The 7,844-nt window shown below is 41.5% G+C and overlaps 1 pseudogene; it reads left to right on the forward strand.

Annotated features, from left to right (window-relative positions):
• LOC139735347 (uncharacterized) overlaps window positions 1-7,085 on the forward strand; it is a 133,163-nt pseudogene extending 126,078 nt beyond the window's left edge.
• The last annotated feature ends 759 nt before the right edge of the window (window positions 7,086-7,844 follow it).

Below are 7,844 nucleotides of genomic sequence, written 5' to 3' on the forward strand. Positions count from 1 at the left end.
TGTACAGGGCCCCAGACAGTATAGCCCCAAACACGGGTAATTTCTTTTGCACTGGAAGAAGTACCTATCAGAGATATTCAACACACCAAGGCCAGTTATTTTATCCTGTATGGAGCCCCAGACAGTAGCTCCACAGTGTCCCATCCATTATACATGTACTGTGAATCAGCTGAAAATGGTCGTACAAATTCTTTTGTAACGTAAATATCAGGGCCTACTCAACAGAGATATTACAAACACCAAAGCAAGTCATCTTATCCTGTATACGGGGTCCTATAGGTTACAGTAGCAAAACACCCGAGAAATTTGTAAAGGAAGCATACTTCTGTATAGTGCACAACCGAGATGACCATACGAAAACCAGTCATTTCATCCTGTACTGGGCCCAGTACAGTAGCCATAAAGTGCCCCTCCCCCACATAATTATTACTGTATACGCTATAATTTTCGCGTACATAAATTTTCGCGAATTGCTGCTGTCACACATTTTCGCGAGTGGTTAGATTCGTGATTGGGGAACCAGAGAAAATATGAAGTGGCAAAGAAAGTGTGAATTTTCAACTTACTAGCAAATAAGAATGATACTAGTTATACACTGCATGAAAAATACTTTACCAAACTCTGCGAACTAGTAATTTAGAATTCAACATTTTTGAAGTGGTTAAGTCCATCGCGCTAGATTTCTGACGAGTGGTCCCCTTGGGATAATGGATTGGCTCTCTACAGTATTCGTAAGTAGACGTGGACGTGCTATATGTACGTAAACAAGCTTAGCCAGCATGGTCTGTTCGGTAAGCCATGACATGGTATACTAGTACTGAAATGTTCGTATCATCAAGGCAAGGGATTCATTTTGGAAGGTAATATTTTCGCGTGTTGTTAATTTGGCGAATAGCTCCCGACTCGCGAAATTCGCGAAAATAAAACCCCCGCAAAATATATAGCGTATACAGTATGACATCATTTAGCTGAAAAGAGTCATAGTTGTTTTTCTTTTATAATCGAAGTAGGCCTTAGTTTACATCATAGATACCCAAAACATCAAAGCCAGTTAGGTTTTCCCAGCCAATTTCACACTTTTGTCGGTTCATATGATAGAAGGTTCGAATTCGTAAAATGGGTATTCAAATTGGCTGGTACCCTAGTTCATTCAAATTCGCCTTGACTTGCCGAAAAGGGTATTTCAGTCATTAAATTTCGCGAAAGACAGTCAAATTCAAATTTACATCATGCTATTTCTTTGTTTTTAATGGTGAGATCATTTTAACGTGTCTTTCTATATGTGTTTTTGTTTCATCTATAAATTACTGTTATCAGTAAAAGTATCATATTTTTTATCTAGTATAATTGGATTTGGTTGTTCTGTAACGCTCCTTCTCTTTCATATACATGTCATTATAGGCCTATACATGTACCAGTAATGCAGATTGTCTTCATTTTTTATAGTCATGACAGCACAATAGATACAGACGTATATCTCTAGAAGACATGGAAAGAATTATTCTTTTTTTTTTTTTTTTTTTATTTGAGGATCATAACCATGACTTCCTGGAACTGGCCGACCGCTCGTAATAAAGCGCTCGTAACGGCCAGATAATTTGTGGCTTCTTACTTCTTCGAATTCAATAAGCACGTTAAAGAAAACTGTTGTCAAAGTCTCTTAAACGAATACAAAAACATTAAATGTTATGATGCTTACAAAACAATAATTACGATGAAAGAAAATAAGGAAAGAGGTGAAGCTGAATATATCTGTTTAATTGACTGCAGAACATGTTAAATTAGATGCCCAGAAATCAATTTGAATGAACGAGCGCAGCATGTGATCAGGTGACTGTATCATTATGAATTTATGAATGAACGGATAGTGGAATGGTGCTTGTCTTATATATGGATTTCAGTTGAAAAAGTGTTATTTAGAATAAGGTTAGAGGTAATGTGAATGTTTCAAAATGAATTTGAATGAAGAGATCATGACATTGAACTACCATGTTATCGAGGCGAAGTTTTTGCTAAATTTAATTCAGCATTAAAGAATTGGATTAAAAGAGGTGCGAAATTGGCCCAGATGCAGGGCCCTTGACAGGTATAGCCCCAAGGTATTCCCACCCCATATGAATTAAGCGTTTTTAGGTGAAAAGAGTCATGTATGCCTATTTTCCTTGGCAGTGGAATTAACAGCTGAGATACCTAAAACACAAACCCATCCAGTTATTTTTATTCTTTAAGGGGCCCCTAGCCAGTAGCTGGAAAGTGCTCCCGTATTATTTCATTCTAAGTGAAAAGAATCACTGCTATAATTTCTTTTCCAATGGAAGTAGTACTCAACGAGGTATCAAAAACACCAAAACTAGTTATAGCTGTACGGGGCCCCACGGAGTGTTCCTAAAGTGTCCCCACATGTAATTCCACTATCAAGACCTGCATCCCAATCTATTCAATCTGTCAGATCGGGAGAGAGCAGCAAAAGTGTACGGGGACTGGGAGCATCGTAGCAGCAGCGTTTGGGTGATGGGGTTGGATCTGGCAATTTTACAGATCGGGAAGAAATTTTGAACTGGTTCAAAATTTCTTCCCCATCTCCCCATCAAGATTGACCTATTTTGAATCGTAGCTCAAACGGGGAGAGAGCAGTGACAGTGTAAATACCGCGAGATGAGCTAAACAATTCCAGGTTTTTCTGACCGCTGTAACAGCAGCACAAGAACGGGAAGTAGTCTAAACCAGACACCGATGTGGTCCCGCTGCTGCGCCGCTTTCTTTATCAAAGCACATCCTTCCCGCTTTAACGACGCTCTCACTAAGTTCTCTACTCTCAACTCTCGTATAAAATCAAGGCCTGTTCCTGCGACGCTTCATTCCTGCTTCGATAACGCTGTTGGCCGCTTTAGCTACGCTGTTCCTACACTTTCCCAGACTTAATTACGCATGTCTTCTGCTCTCGCCGCTCTAAAATCGAACGTAGCCGAAACGCTGGAAAATGTTTGCCAGAACAGCAAAACTGATGATGATGATAAGGATGTTGTCGTTGTCGCGAACATGAAGACGAGGGATCGAATATTTAAGAAGAAGAAGAGATGAAGACAAAGAAGAGAAGAAAGCAAAACACTTTGGAGCTACTGTCTGGGGCCCCGTGCAGGATAAAATATCTGACTTTGGTATTTTGGATATCCGATGGGTACTACTTCCATTGCAAAAGAAATTAGCGGTGACCCTTTTCGGCTGCATGAAACCAATATGTGTGTGTGTGTGTGTGTGTTTGTGTAGGGGGCACTTTGGGGCTACTGTCTGGGCCCCCGTACAGGATAAAATAACTGGCTTTAGTGCTTTGGATATCTCTGATGAGTACTACTTCCGATTGCAAAAGAAAGTAGCCGCCACCCTTTTCAGCTGAATAAAATCAATGTGTGTGTGGGGGGGGGGGGGAGGGGAGAGGGGGTAAGGGGGCAATTTGGGGCTACCGTCTGGGGCCCCTTGCAGGATAAAATAACTGGCTTTGGTATTTTGGATTTCTCTGATGGGTACTACTTCCATTGCAAAAGAAATTAGCCGTGACCCTTTTCAGCTGAATGAAACTATTGTGTGTGTGTGTGTGTGTGTGTGTGTGTGTGTGTGTGTGTGTGTGTAGGGGGGCACTTTGGAGCTACCGTCTGGGGCCCCGTACGGGATGAAATAGCTGGCTTTAGTGTTTTGGATATCTCTGATGGGTACTACTTCCATTGCAAAAGAAATTAGCTGTTACTCTTATCAGCTGAATAAAGTCAATGTGTGTGTGTGTGTGTGTGTTTGTACGTAGGGCCTATAGGGGGTGGGGCACTTTGGGGCTACTGTCTGGGGCCCCGTGCAGGATAAAATAGCTGGCTTTGGTGTTTTGGATATCTCTGATTGGTACTCCTTCCATTGCAAAAGAAATAAGCCGTGACTCTTTTCAGCTGAATAAAATCAACGTTTGTGTGTGTTTGTACGTAGGGCCTATGGGGGGTGGGGCACTTTGGGGCTACTGTCTGGGGCCCCGTACAGGATAAAATAGCTGGCATTGGTGTTTTGGATATCTCTGATGGGAACTACTCCCATTGCAAAAGAAATTAGCCATGACCCAGCCAAATACTTCTCTAATTGGTTGCATATACAGAGAAAAAAACAGTTCAACTAGCAAAATCTTGAGTCGCAAACTGGACACAAACTAGTTTCAAGCCTGGTGAGATACCCCCTCTAGGTACAGTTGGCATTGTGTGGATGTGAGACGCTCAGGATAGTGCTCTTCATAGCGATTCACTCTGGGCAACATCGCAGCTTGATGCACTACCTGTACATCCACAAATTCTTTGTTCCTTAGCCAGTAGGGAAAAAAAAGGAGTATTTTTAAGATTCTGTTATTAGTACATCAGTTCAGTTCACTCTCTTTCCCTTACATATTTGCATGACTCTATTCCCAAATACACCCCAACATGAAGTCTAAAAAATGAAATTCTTACGTCAAGATGTTTTCATTGCAACTGATTGACAAATTGCCCTACATTGACGTAAATAAATAAGCACTGAATTGATCAGTGTGTAAGTAGTAGCCATGATTAAAAATCATGGGCGTACATACACTGTACTCAAGCAGGACTCGAACCTAAGTTCGAATTGATATTTACGGCAATGTAGGGCAATTTGTCAGTCAGTTGCAATGAAAACATCTTGACTGAAGAATTTCATGAATTTGAATAATTACGCAGTATCCGCTGCATGCTATAAGGATTAGAACCAACACTTGCTGTCGGGCAAAAGCTCGGAGGTGTAGTGGAGATGACGCCTGTCCTGAGATCAGGAGGTCGTAGGTTCGAATCCTGCTCGAGTATGTACACCTATGATTTTTTTATCATTGCTACCACTAAAATACTGATCAATGCAGTGATTATTTATTTACGTGAAATGTAGGGCGATTTGTCAATCAGTTGCAAAGTCCTACTAGTGTACTAAAAAGTGTGCATTTATGGCTATTATATTATTCTCTCCTTCACCCTCCACCAATTCACCAAATATGCAGGTTTGCTGGGGGCATCCCACGAGACCGACACCCACGAGTCATACGGTCCACGAGACCAACATCAATAATAGGTCCATGAGTCATACAGCCCACGAGCTATACGACTCAGGAGTCATACAGCCCATGAGTTCGACACTACGCACAAAAGGCTCATGAGACCGACACTAAGCAAACATAGCCCACGAGACCGACACTAAGCAATAAAGGCTCATGAGACCGACACTAAGCAAAGAAAGCCCACCAGACCGACAGTAGGCAAAAAAGGCCCACGAGACCGACAATAAGCTAAAAAGGCTCACGAGACCGACACTAAACAAAGAAAGCCCACAAGACCGACAGTAGGCAAAGAAAGCCCACGAGACCGACAGGATAAACAGCGCCATCTACATGTCAATCACCTGTACAGGGTGTTCCATGAACGGAAAAATAACATACTGGCGGGTGTAATTTCGTAACGCTATCAATTGAAAGATGGTGACCATCTAAATAATTATGAACGTCATCAAATATGTATTTCTACATACTTCTTGGGGGGGGCAAGAGTGTCAGGGAGCGACATTGTTATCAAGTAGACAAATTGGATTGTATTCTTCATGCCCCCGCTCCCCTCCCCCCCCCCCCCCCCCCCACCCAAGAAAAGAAAAAATAGACGAATTAGTATTCTTCATCCCCCCAAAAGACAAATAAGACAAATTAATTTAAAAGAGGACAATAACGATGTATGGATTAATTTAGAGCATTGATAATGCCATCGTGCTATTTTTAATAGGCTTTACCAGTTTTTAGCTAGAAAATGGACAAGATATAAATTTTACCTCTTCTCTTTCCCGATTCACTAGTTACTTATTCAATTTTAGATATTCTACTCTCCTGCTTTGACGTTTTGCAGTAAGATCTATTTGTAATTTTCTCTGTAACTATGATGTCTGTCGCAGGGATTTACCTCAATTTTGTGGCTTGTGTTATTCTCTTCCGAACAGTACATTTTATCGTGAAATATAATAGCTGTTTTCATGGATGCATCTGGTTTTTTCCGAATCCCTAACGCTACCTTAATAGACGATTACGTTATTTTCAATTCTTAATTGATACTAAATCAACACCCTCGCAGGTTTATTGTAGAAAGATCTGTTACATACTTTTACTGTACTTTGTTCATTTTTTTTTGCACAAACACACACCCATGCAAACACAATTAAAGATCCTGATCATTTCGGGGGGGGGGGGGGGGGGGGGGAGCAATTGATGGGGTAACACCCTGCCAGAGATGGCAACTCTTCTTTTCCATCTCTCATACCTTCCTATGCTATTACAGGTATCAGGACACCCTTTACAATTTATTGGTCGATAGGTGGCGCTGTTCATCCTGTCGGTCTCGTGGGCCTTCTTTGCTTAGTGTCGGTCTCGTGAACCTCTTTTGCGTAATGTCGGTCTCGTGAGCCTTGTATGCGTAGCGTCGGTCTCGTGGACCTTTTAAGTGTAGTGTCTGTCTCGTGGGCTTTGTTTGCTTACTGTCGGTCTCATGAGCCTTTTGTGCGTAGTGTCGGTCTCGTGAGCCGTATAATTCCTGGGCTTATTTTACTAGATGTCGAACTCGTGGGCTTTATTTACTCAATGTCGAACTCGTGGGCTGTATAACTGGTGGGCTGTATGACTTGTGAGCTGTATGACTCGTGGGGTGTATGACTTGTGAGCTGTATAACTTGTGGGCTGTATGACTCGTGGGTGTCGGTCTCGTGACGTGCACCCGGTTTGCTTCTCTGTTTGTATCAGCTGTTCATATAAGGCTTGCTTTATTATCTTGTAACTGTTTTGTTCTCCCCATTCCAGTAAGGCTGAGAGCAGTATGAAAGTTGTCAGGGTGCAGCTGAGCGATGGGGAGCGGGTTGTTGGTATCCGATATCCACATGTCCTCATCCCTCTTGCTGAAGCAGCTCTGCGGGAGAAGAAAAATCTGGAGAAGGTCCAAGCAGTGAGTCTTTGATACTATATGATACTACATTAATAACAACCATTTATTTTTTTATGCCTCCGCCACGAAGTGGTGCCGGAGGCATTATGTTTTCAGGTTGTCCGTCCGTCCGTCCGTCCGTAATGAATTTTGTGGACAGCGTAACTAAAAAACCTCTCGAGGTATCCTAATGAAACTTGGCATGAATGTGTATTAGGGGGTGAAGTTGTGCCTATCAACTTTTGGGTGCACATGCTCAAGGTCAAAGGTCAAAAGTCAAGGTCAAATACGTAAAATTTCACTATTTCCACCATATCTATGCAATGCCTGAAGATATTTTCTTGAAACTTAGTGTATACATGTATTACCCAATTAAAATTCTCTGGTGAAAGTTTGGAGTCATGAGGTCAAAGGTCAAAGGGTCAAGTAAAAATATTAAAACTTCACTTTTTTTCTCCGTACCTTGGAAATTGTTCAAGGTGTCTTCATGGAACATAGTATATATACATGTACTGACTGGCAGTAATTATCTAGACAAATTAGGGTTCATGGGGTCAAAGGTCAGGGGTCAAAGTTCAAGGGCAACACTTCAAAATTGTCATGTTCCGTCATGTTTATGCAATGCCATCAGGATTATTTTTTTTACACTTGGTGTATGCAAGTATAACCTAATAGAGATTCTCTGGAAAGTTTGTTGGGTTTTTTTTGCCTCAAAAGGTCAAAGATCAAGTGAAAGTGCTGAACTAACTTTTTCCTCGATATCTCGCAAGTGGCTCATGTTATCTTGAAACTTTCTACATGTTTATGCATGTTCTGCCTGACAGTGATTATCCTATGAATTTTAGGGTCAAAGGCCAGATG

Source organism: Diadema antillarum, unplaced genomic scaffold (assembly GCF_040938485.1).
Source record: "Diadema antillarum isolate AM-2024a unplaced genomic scaffold, OU_Dant_1.0 scf00000027, whole genome shotgun sequence".
NCBI classification, from domain to species: domain Eukaryota; kingdom Metazoa; phylum Echinodermata; class Echinoidea; order Diadematoida; family Diadematidae; genus Diadema; species Diadema antillarum.